The sequence below is a fragment of the Plecotus auritus genome (genome assembly GCF_963455305.1).
Source record: "Plecotus auritus genome assembly, chromosome: 7".
Lineage (NCBI taxonomy): Eukaryota > Metazoa > Chordata > Mammalia > Chiroptera > Vespertilionidae > Plecotus > Plecotus auritus.
Window position 1 is genome coordinate 2,204,757 of NC_137774.1, and position 17,772 is coordinate 2,222,528.

Genomic DNA, 17,772 nt, shown 5'->3' on the forward strand with positions numbered 1-17,772 from the left:
CTCACTCCCCAGGAAAAGAGGTGCGCTCTCGGGCTCACCGCCCATCTTGGCGGGCACCCTATTGTTTCCTTACATCTGGGGCTGCCAGGGTTGGGCTGGCAGAGAGTGGGGAAGGTCGGGCAGACAGCCGCCGACCTGCGATGGGAACTGGCAGGCGAGCAGGCCAGCGAGAGGAGAGGGTGCTTCACATAGGGCCTGGGAAGCGTGAGGGACCCACTTTCCCCCGGGGCCCGCTCCTCCCACGGCTGGGGCAGGGGACCAGGTGAGGGCAGGCCGAGGTGCGCCAGCTCCGGCTCGGCTCGTGAGGAAGTGAGAGCCACCGAGGCCTTGTGCCTTCCACGCCCCACCCCTAAGTGGAAGGATGCTCAATGGCAGATTGATTAAAAGTGGAGGCTGCTGGGATGTAGAGTGCTCCGTCCAAACTCAGCTGCGGAGGCCAGAGCTGTGGCTGAAACACACAGAGGGGGTCCTCGTTTCCCGAAGGACAGTGCCTGCCACTCAGGGGGCTCACAGTCCGGCGGGGAGGGTGGTGGCACCCGGGCAGAATGCACAAGCACTTGGCAGACCTGGTCAGACCGCGCCCACCCGCCTCTGTTCTGGTCTATTCATTGCCGTGGCAACAGCCTGCCAGGCCCTTGGGACAGCCTTGGGCCTGGGCCTGGGGCATGGCAGGTTCATGGGGTCATCCATTTCCTCCTCCTCTGGCCCCCTCCCGGGCCCCACCCAGGGCCCCACATCTACCCCTCCGTTCTGGGGCGGAAAGGACCCATACCCAGCGAGTTTCCTTTAGGGACGGATACTTCCTCAGACTTGGGTCACGGGGGAAAGTCACAGGCCTCATTTCGGAGAGGGAAGGAGCAGGGCCCGCGGGTGGGGGTGGGCAGGGAGAGGGGTGCAGGGGAGGGAGGATGGGAAATCTCACCATCCTCACTTCTGCTTTGCGGGTGCTGAACCCTGAGCTGCCCACAGCCCTCTCTTCCCATAACTTCCTCTCAGCGGCCCGCGGGCCATTTGCATGTGTCTCGTTGAAATTCCGCCCGAGCATCACCCTCTCTCCCCTAAGGCCCCCACACCGAGATTGGCTGGAGCTTCACCGGGGAGCCCAGGGGTGGGGCCGAGGGGCCCCAGGACGCACTGGCTGCCCCAGACCTTCCCCCACTGATTCACCCTGATTCACAGACGGGCCGTTTTCCTAGAATGTTGCATCAGAGGGTTGAGGGTTTTTCCAGAGATTTCCACTCGAAATGACCCATCGGGAGCCTTCAGGGAGAACGGGAGGTGACTCCCACAGGCCTGGCTGGGTGTTTGCCCTTGACCTTGGGGTCCCTGCCCTTGACCTTGGGGTCCCTTTCTCGGGGCAGAGCTCAGCCTCTGAGTATGGCCTCACGGCACACCCTGCTGTGCACCCCGCTGCTGGCCCGCGTTCTTCTCTGTGAAGACATATGTGCTCCACGGATGGGATGTCTGGGAATCATTGACCCCCGACGGGGAAGACAGCACAGTTTTCAAATTCTTCTAGAAAAACCTGTCCTGAGTGTTACCCCTTCTTCTTCATGTTCCTTCACTTTAGGTTGTCAACTCTCCGACTCTTAGTTTTAAACTCAGCATTCGATTCTAAGCTCCTTGGGGCTCATCCAGCCCCCTAACCCGGGTTCAGAGTCACAGAGCAGGTTTCGTGGTTTCGTGATGTTAGATTGCATTGCCTCTCTTAGCCGGTATTTATTTATTTATTTATTTTTAAAAATGATATTTTATTGATTTTTACAGAGAGGAAGGGAGAGAGATAGAGAGTTAGAAACATCGATCAGCTGCCTCCTGCACACCCCCTACTAGGGATGTGCCCGCAACCAAGGTACATGCCCTTGACCGGAATCGAACCTGGGACCCTTCAGTCCGCAGGCCGACGCTCTATCCGCTGAGCCACACCAGTTAGGGCTGTTATTTATTTTTAAATAAAAATATTATTAATGCTCTCAGAGAGAGGAACGGAGTGGGAGAGAGATAGAAACATCCATGATGCGAGAGAGTCATGGATCGGCTGCCTCCTGAACGCCCCACACCGGGCCCGCAACCTGGGCATGTGTCCCAACTGGGAATCGAACCGTGACCTCCTGGTTCATAGGTCAACGCTCAACCACTGCGCCACGCCCAGAGGCAGGCACAGCCCCACTGACTAACCTTGGGTCGGCTTGGGGGTCCCGTGGTTGTGGAATGATGGTGGTGGGATGGTGGTGGGGGGATGATGGTGGTGGGATGGTGATGGGGGGATGATGGTGGTGGGATGGTGGTGGGGGGATGATGGTGGTGGGATGGCGGTGGGGGGATGATGGTGGTGGGACGATGGCGGTGGGATGATGGCGGTGGGATGGTGGTGGGATGGTGGTGGGATGATGGTGGTGGGATGATGGTGGGGGGATGATGGTGGTGGGATGGCGGTGGGATGGTGGTGGGATGATGGTGGTGGGGATGGTGGTGGGATGGTGGTGGGATGATGGTGGTGGGATGGTGGTGGGGGGATGATGGTGGTGGGATGGCGGTGGGATGGCGGTGGGATGATGGTGGTGGGGATGGTGGTGGGGGGATGATGGCGGTGGGATGATGGCGGTGGGATGATGGCGGTGGGATGGTGGCGGTGGGATGGTGGTGGGATGTTGGTGGTGGGATGATGGCGGTGGGATGATGGCGGTGGGATGGTGGTGGTGGGATGATGGTGGTGGGATGGTGGTGGTGGGATGGTGGTGGTGGGATGGTGGTGGGATGATGGTGGGATGATGGCGGGGGATGATGGTGGTGGGCTGGTGGTGGTGGGATGGTGGTGGGATGATGGTGGTGGGGATGGTGGTGGGGGGATGATGGCGGTGGGATGATGGCGGTGGGATGATGGCGGTGGGATGATGGCGGTGGGATGATGGCGGGGGGATGATGGCGGGGGATGATGGCGGGGGGATGATGGCGGGGGGATGGTGGCGGGGGATGATGGTGGGGGGATGGTGGCGGGGGATGATGGTAGGGGATGATGGCGGGGGGATGATGGCGGTGGGATGATGGCGGGGGGATGATGGCGGGGGGATGATGGCGGGGGGATGATGGCAGTGGGACGATGGCAGTGGTCTTTTCCAGTGAAGAGCCTGGTGTTTGAACGCCGGGGAAGGAATTTCACGGCGGGCTCACTTTCCACGCGGGGTAAGTCCCTGTGGGTGCCTCCCAGCCCGGGAGGAGGGATTGGGAATTGTCCGCTGGGCAGCCTACACTGTAGGGGATATTTCTTCAAAAAGTTCAGGGAACTCTGGCCCAAACCAGCTACAGGCTCTAGGAATGAAAAGGGTAAAAGAAAGTGATAAGCTGGCGGGGGGGGGGGGGGGGGGAAGACCGCGGCGGGGGGGCAGCTCAGACCATGTGATCACAAAAGATCTCTGTGGGAAAGACACTTGGTGGGTGGGGGCACTACATAAAGCACTGGGAACCTTCCAGGGAGCTGAGGTCATCGTTCAAAAAGGTGAGAGAGCAGAGAGAGGAAGGCAGGCAGGAAAGGAGGCCGGAGGGAGGGCTCTGCACCCCAGGCCCTTCGGTGAGAAAAGGGACTGACTGTATCCGAGGACAGCAGAGGAAGAGAAGGAAGCCGCCTGTACTGAGCCGGTACAGAGCGCCTCCTGTGTAACGGTGCGCCCCAAAGGCTGGGCGTCTCCCCAAGGCCCCACGGAGAAGAGACCGCCGCACCCTCCCGGCGAGGGAGCCGGGGAGGCGGCCGCACCCTCGCTGGGCACATGGCCCTGCAGCCCGGCCCCAAGCCCTCCCTGCTTCTCTGTGGACTCAGAAAGAAAGTAGGGCGGGGAGGGTAAAGGGAACCGAGGTCTGAGAGCAAGAGTGGGCCGGGAGCCTCTGAGTCGATGGCGTGTCAGCCCCGGTGCCCGCTGCCCAGGCCAGCGGGGAGCGTGCCCTCTGCGCAGTGTCATCGCCCGTCATCCCTGAGCCGGGGAGAGGGACACCCCAGGCCCCGTGGGGCAGAAACGGCTGGGGAAACTGGAAACGGAGGAGTGTGGTGTTAATCACCTGCAGGGCTCTGGGGTGAATCACTAAGCAAATTTATTCGTGCCCTTAGTCAACACATCTTGATGGGAGCGTCTCCAAGCGCAGGCTGCTGTGCTCCGGAGAAGGGGGAGGTCTTATCCGGGGGGTGCGGGGTCGGGGGCTCCTCCCCACAGGATCTTAGCAGGACCAGCAGGGAGAGACGGTATAGGATTACTGTTACGGAAAATAAGTCTGTCAGAGAAGTACAGAGCGAGTCCTAGGGGGACTCAAAGGGGCACGGAGAAAGGCAGACTGTAACATGGGGACATAAGCAGGGAGGAAGATAGGCACGTCACAGCAGGTGTATCCTATCCTATATGATAAAAGGCTAATATGCAAATGGTTGTGACGCCCTCACGCTCTAACAACCCATCAGCAGGAGGCCGCGTGCGGGGCAGGCGCGGGTGGGCGGGGCTGCGTGCGCGGCGAGGCCGGGGGACGTGAAGCTGCGTTCCCCGCCTGGTGGGACTTGACGGGGGTGGGGCTGGCCAGGTCTGGGTCTCACCCAATGGGGGTGGGGCCGGCTGGGTCTGGTTCTCACGCGATATATTATTTTCCTATACATTTTACTAATTTTCTTTCGTCTCTGACACTTCTATTATAGAGAAAGGGCAAATAGCAATATTAAAATATCTCCTCTAATTAATTCCCTTTTAATGTGCACGAATTTCGTGCACCGGGCCACTAGGGTAACAATAAAAGGCAAATCATCCCAATCCAGTCACATGGGCTGTGTGGACTAGGACGGGTCCTTACTCCAGAAGGCTGCGCGGCGAGTAAAACTAGTTTATGAAGCCGTCCATTCACTCACATGGGAAGATGGTCACAAAATAGTCATCAGTGAAAAAGGCAGAGATAACAACGCTATGTAGGTCCAACTGCATTTTTCTTTAAATATATTTCCATTGATTTCCAAGAGGAAGGGAGAGGGAGAGAGAGAGAGAAGCATCAATGATGAGAGAGAATCAGGGATCGGCTGCCTCCTGCACACCCCCCACACTGGGGATGGAGCCTGCAACCTGGGCATGTGCCCTTGGCCAGAATCGAACCCAGGACCCTTCAGTCCGCAGGCCGACGCTCTATCCACCGAGCCAAGCTGACCATGCAGGGCTGGGGGGACAGGGTTGTCAGATCATAAAAACGCTGGGGATATGGAATGCCTCGCTCACGGGGACAACCTAATGGGAGGCACGGAGACAGCAGCCTAGACAGCCGTCCCATCAGGTTGGGGCAGGCGGGAGTCACAGAGAAGGAAACAGAAAGCTACCGATTGGCAAACAGCGCCCCTCCAAGCCACGCCCACTTCCACACTCTCATCCATGACGTGAATGACAACCATGACAGCACACGGTGAGATTTTCAGATAAAACAAAACCGGGTGGGTGATCCCACTCATCCGGATCCAAAAATGACGACGGGCTAGAACAACAGGTTGAAAGACACGGCTGGCCCGGCCGGCATGGCTCCGTGGGTGAGCGTCGACCTAGGAACCAGGAGGTCATGGTTCCATTCCCGGTCAGGGCACAGGCTCGGGTTACGGGCTCGATCCCCAGTGTGGGGCGTGCAGGCGGCAGCCAATCCATGACTCTCTCTCCTCATTGATGTTTCTGTCTGTCTCTTCCTCTCGCTAAAATCAATACAAATATATTTAAAATTTTAAAAAGGTAAGACGCGGATGAGGTAGAGAAGGTTCAAGTCAGAGGCCCCGGGGCCCAGGCCGGGGCCGGGGAGGAAAGAGCCGGAGGTGGTGCCGGCTGCAGATGGGTTCTTGCTTGGATGCCCCGGGACACCACAAAGCCACCACGTCCTGGCCTGTTCAGGAGGGAGAGTGTCCGCTGCTTCACGGCCAGCAGCGGGCACAGTCCTGGAGACACGTTTAAAGAGCAGGACCGGTCGATGTGGGGGGTCCGCGGGAGGAGGACAGGAAGGCGGGGAACTCGCTGAGCTGGAGGGGATGGGGAACTTCCCCCACCGCTGGACAATCACGGGAAGGAGGGGTTCCCCAGATCACAGAACAAGGGGCGCTTCCAGGAGGCTGGTTTCAACTCAACGCGAAAGACGGGGCAAATGTCACTCATCTGAGTGCCAGACGCAGCCCACCCACTGTCCACGCAGGACCTGGGTCTGTGGGAACTCCAGCCACGGTCAGCTGACCACGGGGGCTGCAGCCAAGGACCCCAGGGTCCCCTCCCAACTCACTGGCAGCACCTGCACGGGTCTGTGTTCGTGCTCAGGAAGTGGCCCAGCAAAGCCCCGACGGCCCGGCCGGCGTGGGGGTGGCCCTGGCTGACTGGCCGGAGGAATGACATCAGGCGGAGGGACAGCACAGAGGAGGAGAGGGACCCAGGGAAGGAGGGGGAGGGAGCAGGAAGGGAAATCGAAAGAGAATGAACAACAAGGGAAATGCAGGAGAGAGAAAGTGGGGAGCAGGGGGGAGTCAGAGGCTGGGAGGGCACAGCGGGGCCAGAGGGAGACCGCGGGCCCCCAGGACAGAGCCCCGGAGGCGGGCGCCAGCCTGGGTGTCCTGCGTGCGGAGGGAACATGCCCCGCTTCCCCTGACAAGGAGCGTGGCCATCGGAGGCGGCGGGAGGCTCTGCGGGGCGTGCATGGGAGTGGCGGGGTTTCTGCAGAAGTCTGCGCCCAGAGTCACCCTCGAGTCATGCCCCAGCGCCCCGCTGTGTCAGGGCTGCGGGTGCTGGGAGGATTCGGAAAATGAGGAAGCCACCCTCCAGCCAGCCGTCCCAGGGCCCCCCTCCAGCTGGGAGACAAAGCAGAGACACATGGGAAGGAGAGGACGAGGCGGGAAAGGGAGGTGGGCTCTCTAGTCAGGAAGATCTGAGTTCACATCCAGACGGGATGCTGTGTGGCTTCAGGCAAGCTCCTTGACCTCTCTGAGCCTGGCTTCCTGTCCTGGGGAGACGTGAGACAATGGGCGTACCAGCCGTGGGTCGCCCCCCTAAATGTGAGCGGGTCTTCGCTTTGAAGTGAGCAAGCCCGGCTCTACGCGAAGGCAAGCTGGGAGGTCAGGGCCTCCTGGGCGGAGGACGGGCCTGGGCCCCAGCAATGCTCCTTCGCTAACGAGCTGCTGGCTTTGGACCCTCCGCTGAGAGAGCAGCGTCCCCAGCACTGGTCTCCGGCAGAGGAAGTGCTGCGGCCCGTGAGCCCACACAGGCCGGACGCGGCCTGGGCCCCAGGGACCCGGGCCCGGCCATCTGCCTGCCTCGGAGAGCGGAGAGGTCCCTGCACAGGAAGGCGTACAGCTGGGGGCAGCCGGCAGGGTCAGGGCCCTTGGCAGCCGCTGCCCACTTGGAAGACGGTGGGGATTTCTTAAGGAGTGTTCAGTGCATGTGCCCACAGATGGCCAGAAGCTGCAGGCTGTGGGCAGAGCGGGCAGAGGGCCCGTCAGCCAGCCCCCAAGGGTGAGGCCAGGCCCCCCAGCTGTGCCCCCCAGGCCCTCCCAGCTGTGCCCCAGGCCCTCCCAGCTGTGCCCCCCAGGCCCCCCCAGCTGTGCCCCAGACCCTCCTCACTGTGCCCCAGACCCTCCTCACTGTGCCCCAGACCCTCCCAGCTGTGCCCCAGGCCCTCCTCACTGTGCCCCAGGCCCTCCTCACTGTGCCCCAGACCCTCCTCACTGTGCCCCAGACCCTCCTCACTGTGCCCCAGACCCTCCTCACTGTGCCCCAGGCCCTCCCAGCTGTGCCCCAGGCCCTCCTCACTGTGCCCCAGGCCCTCCTCACTGTGCCCCAGGCCCTCCTCACTGTGCCCCAGACCCTCCTCACTGTGCCCCAGGCCCTCCCAGCTATGCCCCAGGCCCTCCTCACTGTGCCCCAGGCCCTCCCAGCTGTGCCCCAGACCCTCCTCACTGTGCCCCAGGCCCTCCTCACTGTGCCCCCCAGGCCCCCCCAGCTGTGCCCCAGGCCCTCCTCACTGTGCCCCCCAGGCCCCCCCAGCTGTGCCCCAGGCCCTCCCAGCTGTGCCCCAGGCCCTCCTCGCTGTGCCCCAGGCCCCCCCAGCTGTGCCCCAGGCCCTCCTCACTGTGCCCCAGGCCCCCCCAGCTGTGCCCCAGACCCTCCTCACTGTGCCCCAGACCCTCCTCACTGTGCCCCAGACCCTCCTCACTGTGCCCCAGGCCCTCCTCACTGTGCCCCAGGCCCTCCTCACTGTGCCCCAGGCCCTCCCAGCTGTGCCCCAGGCCCTCCTCACTGTGCCCCAGGCCCCCCAGCTGTGCCCCAGACCCTCCTCACTGTGCCCCAGGCCCTCCTCACTGTGCCCCAGGCCCTCCTCACTGTGCCCCAGGTCCTCCCAGCTGTGCCCCAGGCCCTCCTCACTGTGCCCCAGGCCCTCCCAGCTGTGCCCCAGGCCCTCCTCACTGTGCCCCAGACCCTCCTCACTGTGCCCCAGGCCCTCCTCACTGTGCCCCAGGCCCTCCTCACTGTGCCCCAGGCCCTCCCAGCTGTGCCCCAGGCCCTCCTCACTGTGCCCCAGACCCTCCTCACTGTGCCCCAGGCCCTCCTCACTGTGCCCCAGGCCCTCCTCACTGTGCCCCAGGCCCTCCCAGCTATGCCCCAGGCCCTCCTCACTGTGCCCCAGGCCCTCCTCACTGTGCCCCAGGCCCTCCTCACTGTGCCCCAGGCCCTCCTCACTGTGCCCCAGGTCCTCCCAGCTGTGCCCCAGGCCCTCCTCACTGTGCCCCAGGCCCTCCCAGCTGTGCCCCAGGCCCTCCTCACTGTGCCCCAGACCCTCCTCACTGTGCCCCAGGCCCTCCTCACTGTGCCCCAGGCCCTCCTCACTGTGCCCCAGGCCCTCCTCACTGTGCCCCAGGCCCTCCCAGCTATGCCCCAGGCCCTCCTCACTGTGCCCCAGGCCCTCCTCACTGTGCCCCAGGCCCTCCTCACTGTGCCCCAGGCCCTCCTCACTGTGCCCCAGGTCCTCCCAGCTGTGCCCCAGGCCCTCCTCACTGTGCCCCAGGCCCTCCCAGCTGTGCCCCAGGCCCTCCTCACTGTGCCCCAGACCCTCCTCACTGTGCCCCAGGCCCTCCTCACTGTGCCCCAGGTCCTCCCAGCTGTGCCCCAGGCCCTCCTCACTGTGCCCCAGGCCCTCCCAGCTGTGCCCCAGGCCCTCCTCACTGTGCCCCAGGTCCTCCCAGCTGTGCCCCAGGCCCTCCTCACTGTGCCCCAGGCCCTCCCAGCTGTGCCCCAGGCCGGGCCCCTAGAGCAGCACTCCCTGGCTTATCACTGTGGGTGCAGAGTCCCCTCTTTGGGGCCCCCTTTGGCTGGGCCTCACCCGCTCTCCCAGCTCCAGGAGGAGAGCGCGGAGCCACCCGTGAGTCACTGTGCCCACTTCCTGCCACATGGAACCCGGGGCTGAGTCACTGCCCCCCAGCGGGAAAGACTGGCCACAAGGCCGGCGTTGGAGCCCGCTGGTGGCAGGGTGGGGGCACTGGCACTGCGGGACCTCGGCGCCCCCTCCTCGGCGCCCCTTCCTCGGCCATGGGGCATCAGTGGGACCGAGCCCTCGATGTCGCACCCAGCCCCCCTCAGCAGGGTCCAGAGCCGCCCCATAGGACCCAGGCCCCCTCAGCAGGACCCAGAGCCCCCCCACAGCACCCAGCCCCCCTCAGCAGGACCCGGAGCCCCCCCACAGCAGGACCTGAGCCCCCCACAGCACCCAGCCCCCCTCAGCAGGACCTGAGTCCCCCCAGCACCCAGCCCCCTCAGCAGGACTGGCTGGTATTCCCCTCCCGCAATAATGACCATATCATCACCTTCGAAACAAAACAAAACACAAAACCCCAACTTTTTGTTCTGCAGTAATGTCCGGCTTACGGAAAGTCGCAAAAATGCTGCAAAGAGTTCCCGTATCCCTTCACCCAGACGCCCCAAGTGGGACCATTTTCCCACGATGGTTCTCTTTCTCCCTCGCCCCCACTTTCTCCTGGGCCGCTGGGGAGTAAGTCACAGGCACGTGGCTTCCGCCCCAGACACTCAGTGTGGGCCGGACAAGACAGGCCTTTCTCCCAGGCAGCGCGCAGCGGGCACAGCCAGGCCTGGCATCGGCCTGGCATCCGGCGGTTGTCGCACCGTCTCCCGCGCTCCTGGCCTGGGCGTGGGCCGGGCCTGGGGGCTCCACCTGGGCACTCCCCTCCCGCCTGGCCGGGGAGCAGAGGGACCGCTCGGCACCGTGACGTCTGGGGGGTTCCCTTTGACGGGCGGACTCGGGACCCTCCGCCCACGCTGTCCTCACCCCTCCCGTTCGCCCTCTTGGGAGAGGCCCCAGGAGACAGCCGGCAGCCCCATCGCACTCCGGCCCCGCCCGGGAGGAAGCCGAGCAGTGCAGTCACCTTGACATTCTTTTTTTTTTTTAAATATATTTTTATTGATCTCAGAGAGGAAGGGAGAGGGAGAGAGAGATAGAAACATCAATGGTGAGCCCTAGCCAGTTAGGCTCAGTGGATAGAGCAGCCATGGGCAAACTATGGCCCGGGGGCCGGATCCGGCCCGTTCGGCTGTTCTATCCGGCCCGCGGAGCCGAAAGAGCGCAGGGTTCTCTTGCTCTCCCCTCCGCTCCTTTACTTTGAATGTATATTAGTTCACACAAACACTCCATCCATGCTTTTGTTCCGGCCCTCCGGTCCAGTTTAAGAACCCATTGTGGCCCTCGAGTCAAAATGTTTGCCCACCCCTGGGTTAGAGTGTCAGCCCGTGGACTGAAGGGTCCCAGGTTCGATTCCCGTCGAGGGCACAGATCCCTCGCCCAACCCGGCCACCCCGGCCCAGCCTGACTGCTCCCGCTGCCTTGAGACCCCAGGCCCAGTGTCGGGCCTGCAGGGCCTGGGGACACAGCCTGCTGCCCTCCGGAGCCAACGGGCGTCACAGCGGAGTGTCCTGGCCGGAGCCCCCAACAGGAGCTGTTCTGCTACCCATTCCGCAGAGGAGATGACCGAGCCTCAGGCTAACTCGCCCGAGGCCACACCGAGCCCTGGGGTGCGGAGAGAGGTCCCCGCGCACCGAGCCCTGGGGTGCGGAGAGAGGCCCCGGCACACCGAGCCCTGGGGCGCGGAGAGAGGCCCCGGCACACCGAGCCCTGGGGCGCGGAGAGAGGCCCCGGCACACCGAGCCCTGGGGCGCGGAGAGAGGCCCCGGCACACCGAGCCCTGGGGCGCGGAGAGAGGCCCCGGCACACCGAGCCCTGGGGCGCGGAGAGAGGCCCCGGCACACCGAGCCCTGGGGCGCGGAGAGAGGCCCCGGCACACCGAGCCCTGGGGCGCGGAGAGAGGCCCCGGCACACCGAGCCCTGGGGCGCGGAGAGAGGCCCCGGCACACCGAGCCATGGGGTGCGGAGAGAGGCCCCGGCACACCGAGCCCTGGGGCGCGGAGAGAGGCCCCCTGCGCACCGAGCCCTGGGGCGCGGAGAGAGGTCCTGGCGGATTGGAAGTCGTCTGGGGTGGGATCCCTGTTCCTGCTGCCCAGCCCCCGCCTCGCCCTGGCCAGGTCTGTGGGTGGGTCTCGGGAGGGGCTGATACACAGTAACTGAGGGTAACAGGTCAGAAGCATGAGATACAAAAGCCTCCACCCGCATCTCGTCGCCCCTCGACTAGCTGTTAGGGAGGCCCTGTTAGCATCCTTCGCCCAGGAGGACGGAGAGGCTCAGAGAGGTGCAGTAACCTGTCTAAGGCAACGCAGCAGCCAGCAAAGCGGAGCCGCCGCCCTCCCACCAGGCCCTGGAGGCGCCCCAGTGCGCCCGCCCGCCCGGGGCTCGGCTCCCAGCGTCCAAGGCTGCAGCCACCCCGCTCGCTCGGCCAAGCCCCGAGGATTAAGGAAACTAACTGGCCTCCGGATAAACAAAGCACTTCCTCCCAGCCCAGAGCCCAGGCCCAGGCCCAGGCCGGGAGGAGGTGCCCCACAACTGTTTACAGAGACAGATGTTGGGGACGGAAAAAGACAGACAGCCCTCCTCCGTCCCCATGGAGACGAGGAAGTTTGGGCCTTGGGCAGAGGCAGCTGAGCTGAGAGAGGAGAAGGGGAAGGAGGGAGGGAACCAGGTCTGACCGGCTGGAACCCTTTGACGTTGTTTTGGGATGCTGGTGCCTAGCAAAGGGGTGTTGCCAGGGCAACTGCAGCCAGTCCCAGCTGGACCAGCCGGAGCCCGGAGCCCGAGGGGAGTAAGTGCCCCCGGAGGGTGGGCAGTAAGCCCCGAGGAAGAGCACGCACCTAGGGGCCTCTCAGGCCGCGACCCCCAGGGCCCTGCACAGCTGGGAAATGACTCAGGCCCCATCCCTCCCTTATCGCTCTGTCCATCCCTCTTCCTTTTCTCCCGGCCCCTCTCTCCCCCTCTCCTGCTCATCCTCCTCTTCCTCCTTGGTCCCTTCCTTCTTTGCTTCTTTCCTCCCTCCCTCCCTCCTTCCCTTGCTGCCCCGGTGTTCAGCCTCGCTCCTGCCTGGCCCAGGAGCAGCGTCCCCCACCTTCCTGGCGGCGGGTGCAGGTGGCTCCAGGCATGGCTGGCACCAGAGGGCTGTTTGGGCAGGGAGCCCTCCCCCCCCCCCCCCCCCGCCGCCTTGGGCCAGGGCAGAATGGTCACATGCTCACTCTCTTTGCCTGGAAACCCAGCACATCTGGAGCCGCAGTTACAGGAAGGAGGGCGGAGAGCAGCGCCGTGGGGCTCTCTAAGGAGCCAGATACGGTGCCTCGGACTCCCTCCGCCCGGCTCCCCAGCCCCACGCCTGCACCACTCCCGGGAGCCGGCCAGGGGCCTCCTGCGCTGGGCGGGGCTGCCTCAGGCCTCCGGGGGTGGGGGGTGGGGGGTGGGGGGGCGAGGTCCCTGGTGGTCACGTTCTCATCTCGTTGCCTCCCAAGTGACAGCGTCCACTGTGGGGTCTACGCCATGACTGTCCGCAAACTGGCCTCCCCTGGACCCTGCCGGCCTACCCTACCCGCCCCCCAGGGACAGCCTGGAACCCCGGGGGTTCTCTTCCTCGGCTCCTCGGAGGGCGGTCCTGCTCTCTCCCCTCCTTGCTCCCTGCAGGGACAGGGGGGCTTCTAATGAACTCTGCCCAGGTGATGGGAACCCCAAAACCAGGCCACTCTGTGCGAGTGGTGAGGAGCCGGCCCCCACATCCCAGCCCCCAACCCAGGAGCCCCCCGAGAGGCCCGTGATGGGAAGGCCCACCACAGCTGGTCCATATGTTTGTCCGGCCGGCCCGCCCAGGAGCACCCCGGTTCCCTGTGCAATCATCACGTGTCGGGGTGATTGGCCTTCTCTGAATGCGGGGAGATTAGCACGTGGCAGGAAGCACTGGGCTGGAGGCTGAGCGGAGGCTGCGGCCCTTGGGACGTGTCCGCAGTGGAAGCGGCTCAGGGCGGGGGTGTCACGGGCCATGCCGGCCCGCCCCCGCCACGGGCCGCAGGGGACACACTCCTCCGCCGGGGGGACAGCTGGCTGGAGGCTGGTGCGGAGGCCGAGCTGCCACCAGGTCTGACTTAGAGGCTTCTGCCCCCCTTCCTGCTCCACCCCAGCTCCTGGCTCCTCCCCCTCCCCCCCCCCCGCCCCCCTGGCCTGGGCTGCCTCCTTCGCAGGGCCAGGCTGCAGGCCTGGGCTCCAGCCCCCCTCCTCTGGGCACACCCAGCGGCTCCCCGCCCTCCTTGGCTCCGGAGCCCCTGCTCAAGCCCCTGGATCTGCCTCCCGCCAGCCCAGGTCCCCACCCAGGCCCTTCCCCACTCCTCCCTCCCTCCCTCCCTCCTCCCTGAAGCCCCACCCCTGCCTGCCTGCAAGTCACCTGACTGGGCTGCGGGGAGCCCAGCCCCACCCCGATTCCTCACCCAACTCTCCCAGCTCCACGGCCTCCTGCTCTGAACACCCCCAGCCGGTCCCAGGCACACACGCAGCCTTGCCACCCCGCACCAGAGCTCCTATAACATGCACACACCTGTCCACACATATGCACACACATGTGCGTGTGCACACGTGCAAACCCGCCCACCATGTACACTCGTGTGTGCAACATGCACACACAGATACACTCAGGCGTTTGCAGGCATTCCCACGTGTGCCTGCACACACACACACACACACACACACACACGCACACATACACACAAACACACACACACGTGCACTCTTGCACCGTCCAGTGGGTTTCACACCCCATGCTGCCTCCTTTCGCCTCCTGCACTGCGCCTTCCTGTCTCTGGAACTTGGGGTCCACATGAGCTCCCCCAGTCTCTTTCCTGAGTAGCAGCTCACCGCACCTCTCAGGACAGTGTACTTTCCGCTCCCAAGAACTGGCATCTAATACTCCAGCCCTCTGTTTGGCGGCCAAGATTCTTTCAAAAGGAACCTGCTATGACTGTCCGACATTGGGGGATGACTGGGAGGGAGGGGGCCGTCCCCGCCCGCAGGCCCGGCTCCCAGGGAGAGGGACTTTCCTCAGAAGGAACGAGGCATCTGGTATCAGCGCTTAACGATTTGGGAAGGGAAGCGCAATCGCTCTTTACTGTAATCCGAACAACTAAATTATTCATCGCGAGTGCCAGACAGGGACAGTGCTGGAGAGACCAGAGACCCCGGCCCAGCCCCCTGACCTCGGCCTGGGGCTGCCCCCCCCACCCCTGCAGTGAGAGGGGCCTGCGAAGGAGAGGCCTGGGGGTCTCAAGGAGGGAACAGTGTGGATTCCAGCTGGGGGGGGGGGTGGGGGGGGGGGACACTACACCGAGGGCCCTGGCCATGTGGGGAGCAGCTTGCAGAGGTTCCCTGGCCCCTCAGGGCCTGTCCGGGTGGAGGGGCTCAGTGCCTGGCAGGGGGTCTGAGGCCACTGCTCCGTCCCGAGCCCCCCCCCCAGGTGTCTGGCTCACTCTGCCCCCCTCTGCATCTTCCTCCTGCAGCCCCAGGGCCTACCCCGCAGTGCTCAGTGGATGGGTGGGTGGGTGGCAGGGGGCAGGTGGAGGGCAGGCCTGGTCCCTCACATTCAAACACAGCCCCGCGCTCCCCCCACCCTCCCCCCGCAGCAGGCGGTGGGCCCGGCCTCCCCAGCTCTCCCGCCCTGCCTGCTCCACTCCCCACACACCTCTCCGCCCACCCGCCCTGAGCTCTGACCACGAGGCAGGCAGGACGGGGACCTGGGATGAAGTCGCCTTTTGCTTGTGGGCCCAGCTCTGCCTGTCCCGGCCCAGGGAGTGACCGGGGGAGCAGGGGGCACTGGCTGGGCTGGAGATGCCCTCGCAGGCCCCCGCCCAGAGTCTCCTTCCCCTGGTGGGTGCTCAGTGATGCCAGCGGACCGGATGATGGAGGTGGACGTGGACGAGGACTGGGGCGGGAGCCGAGGCCACGGGCTGGAGGGAAGAGGCAGGAGTGGAGGGAAGTGGGGGAAAGAGGAGAGGAGGGAGCATGGCGGTGGAGAAGGGGCCCAGGGCTGGGGGTCAGTGCCAGGAGGGGGCGGGGCGGGGCGGGGAGAGGGAGGAGGGGACGGCGCAGCCCTTTGGAAAGTGGTGGCCCTGCCGGCCGGCCCGGGGCGCACGTGCTGACTCACCCGCATGCCTTCGATTTTCCCTGCTTCCTGGGGATTCTCATTTTATTTTCGGGAAAGCTGCCTGTTCCGTGACTAATTTGTTCTTAAACAAACCAAACCCAGCGATGGGGAGGCTGGGCGGGCCTGAGTCACTCTCCGCCCAGGGGACCACACCTCAGCCCCGGCCTCCAGGTGCCTCTGTGTGCAGCTCCTCAGACCAGCGCTGCTCCCTGACGGACAGACGCCCCGGGGATCCCCGCCGCGAGGGAGCCCCCGCGCCCACTGCCCGGAACAGGCCTGGCGCAGAGCCCACACCAGCTGGTGTTTGTTGACTGACTGACCGGTCCCTCTCTCCCCTCCCCTCCCCTCCCCTCCCCTCCCCTCCCCTCCCCTCCCCTCCCCTCCCCTCCCCTCCCCTCCCCTTCCCTCCCCTCCCCTCCCCTCCTCTCCTCTCCTCTCCTCTCCTCTCCTCTCCTCTCCTCTCCTCTCCTCTCCTCTCCTTTCCTCTCCTCTCCTCTCCTCTCCCACAGCCACTCAGTTTTGTGACATGGATTTTACCAACCGTGACCCTTCCCGGAACCAGATCCTAACCAGACACAAGGATCCAGGCGAGCTGTCTGAACCTCTAGGCCCCGCACAGGACCCTGTCCGCCCTGGGGGGTCGGCCCCTAACTGCTCTGCCCTCTGGGGGTGCTCAGGGGTGTCTATCCCGCCTGGCACAGAGCCAGGTGTGTGTGTGGGGGGGGGAGGGGGCAGCCCACAAGCCACCGGCACCCTACCAGGCCCGAGGAAGACACTGCACCCTCAGTTTGACAGAAAGGAAACAGGTCACTGAGCCGGTAAATAGCAAATGCACCCCCAGCCCCCCAGCCCTGCTGCGGCCTCTGAAGGAGGAGCTGGGTCCGCGGGCAGGGTGGCAGGAGCCCCCCAGTGGGAGGATGGGGTGCTTCTCCTGCTCCAGGCCCAGCCGGGAGGACCCCAGGTCTCCACAGTGAGCCCTGAGCAAGAGAAGCCATGGGCGAAGGGCAAGAAACACAGCGCTTCTGTTTTTAAACAATCTCACCCTTTAAAAACCTCAGCTCTGCCGAAGCCGGTGTGGCTCAGTGGATAGAGCGTCGACCTGCGGACTGAAGGGTCCCGGGTTCGATTCCGGTCAAGGGCATGTACCTTGGTTGTGGGCACATCCCCAGTGGGGGGCGTGCAGGAGGCAGCTGATCGATGTTTCTCTCTCATCGATGTTTCTGACTCTCTATCCCTCTCCCTTCCCCTCTGTAAAAAATCAATAAAATATATTTTAAAAAAAAAGTCAACTCTGTGTCTATGGCTTTTAAACCATAAAAGTCAACAATGTGTCTATGGCTTTTAAACAGACAAGGCCAAGGGCCCGGACCGTTCTCCTGAAAGAGGGAAACCACCCCCTGACCAGCGCCCCTGGGATCCCCCATGGTAGGCAGACACCTGTGGCTGCGCGCCCAGCCCGAGGGGGCGGGGTCCCCCAGCGGGACGCCCCCCCCCCCCCCCGTGTCAGAGCCCGATCCCCAGGCTACGGTCCTGGGGAGGCCACGAGGCTACCGGGAAGGCAGGCAGCGGCGTTTTGTAGCTGCTCACATCCCGCCGCGCGGCTTCCCCGGTGGGTCCCCCGCCCCTGCCCGCCAGCTCCCTCCCTGCGGGGTCAGCAGCCGCGGGCACCCGGTGCCCAGCGGCCCTGGGACAAGGCAGCCCCGCTCCTGTCGCCCGTCGCTCGGGAGCACGTTTCCAGGAAGCGCGCGCGGAGCCCGGATTCCCGACAGCCGCCCGGCCCGGGCGCGGAGCTGCCGCCGGCTGCATCTCCACCAGCAATCGATGCGCGCCCGGCGCTGCGCCCGCCTAATGGAGCGGGGGACGGCTGCGCCCCCACACGCGGCGGCTGGCCTCACGGGGCGGCTCCCCTAGGCCCCTCTCGGTGGACAGGTGGCGCCTGGCCCGCCCGGAGCAGCCACCCACCCCGATCCCCGTGGGTGGGCGCAGTGGCGGGTGCGGGGTGCCCAGGGCCGGCCTGTGACCCCCAGAAGTCGTGGCGCTTATGGTTACACGGCAAATCCCCGCTGGCCAAGCCTTGAAGCAGTCAGCAACCCCCTCCTCCCTAACCAGAACCATTCTCTCCGTCCCCCATGCCCGTACCCGCTTTTTACTTACTTATTTATTTTTAAATATATTTTTATGGA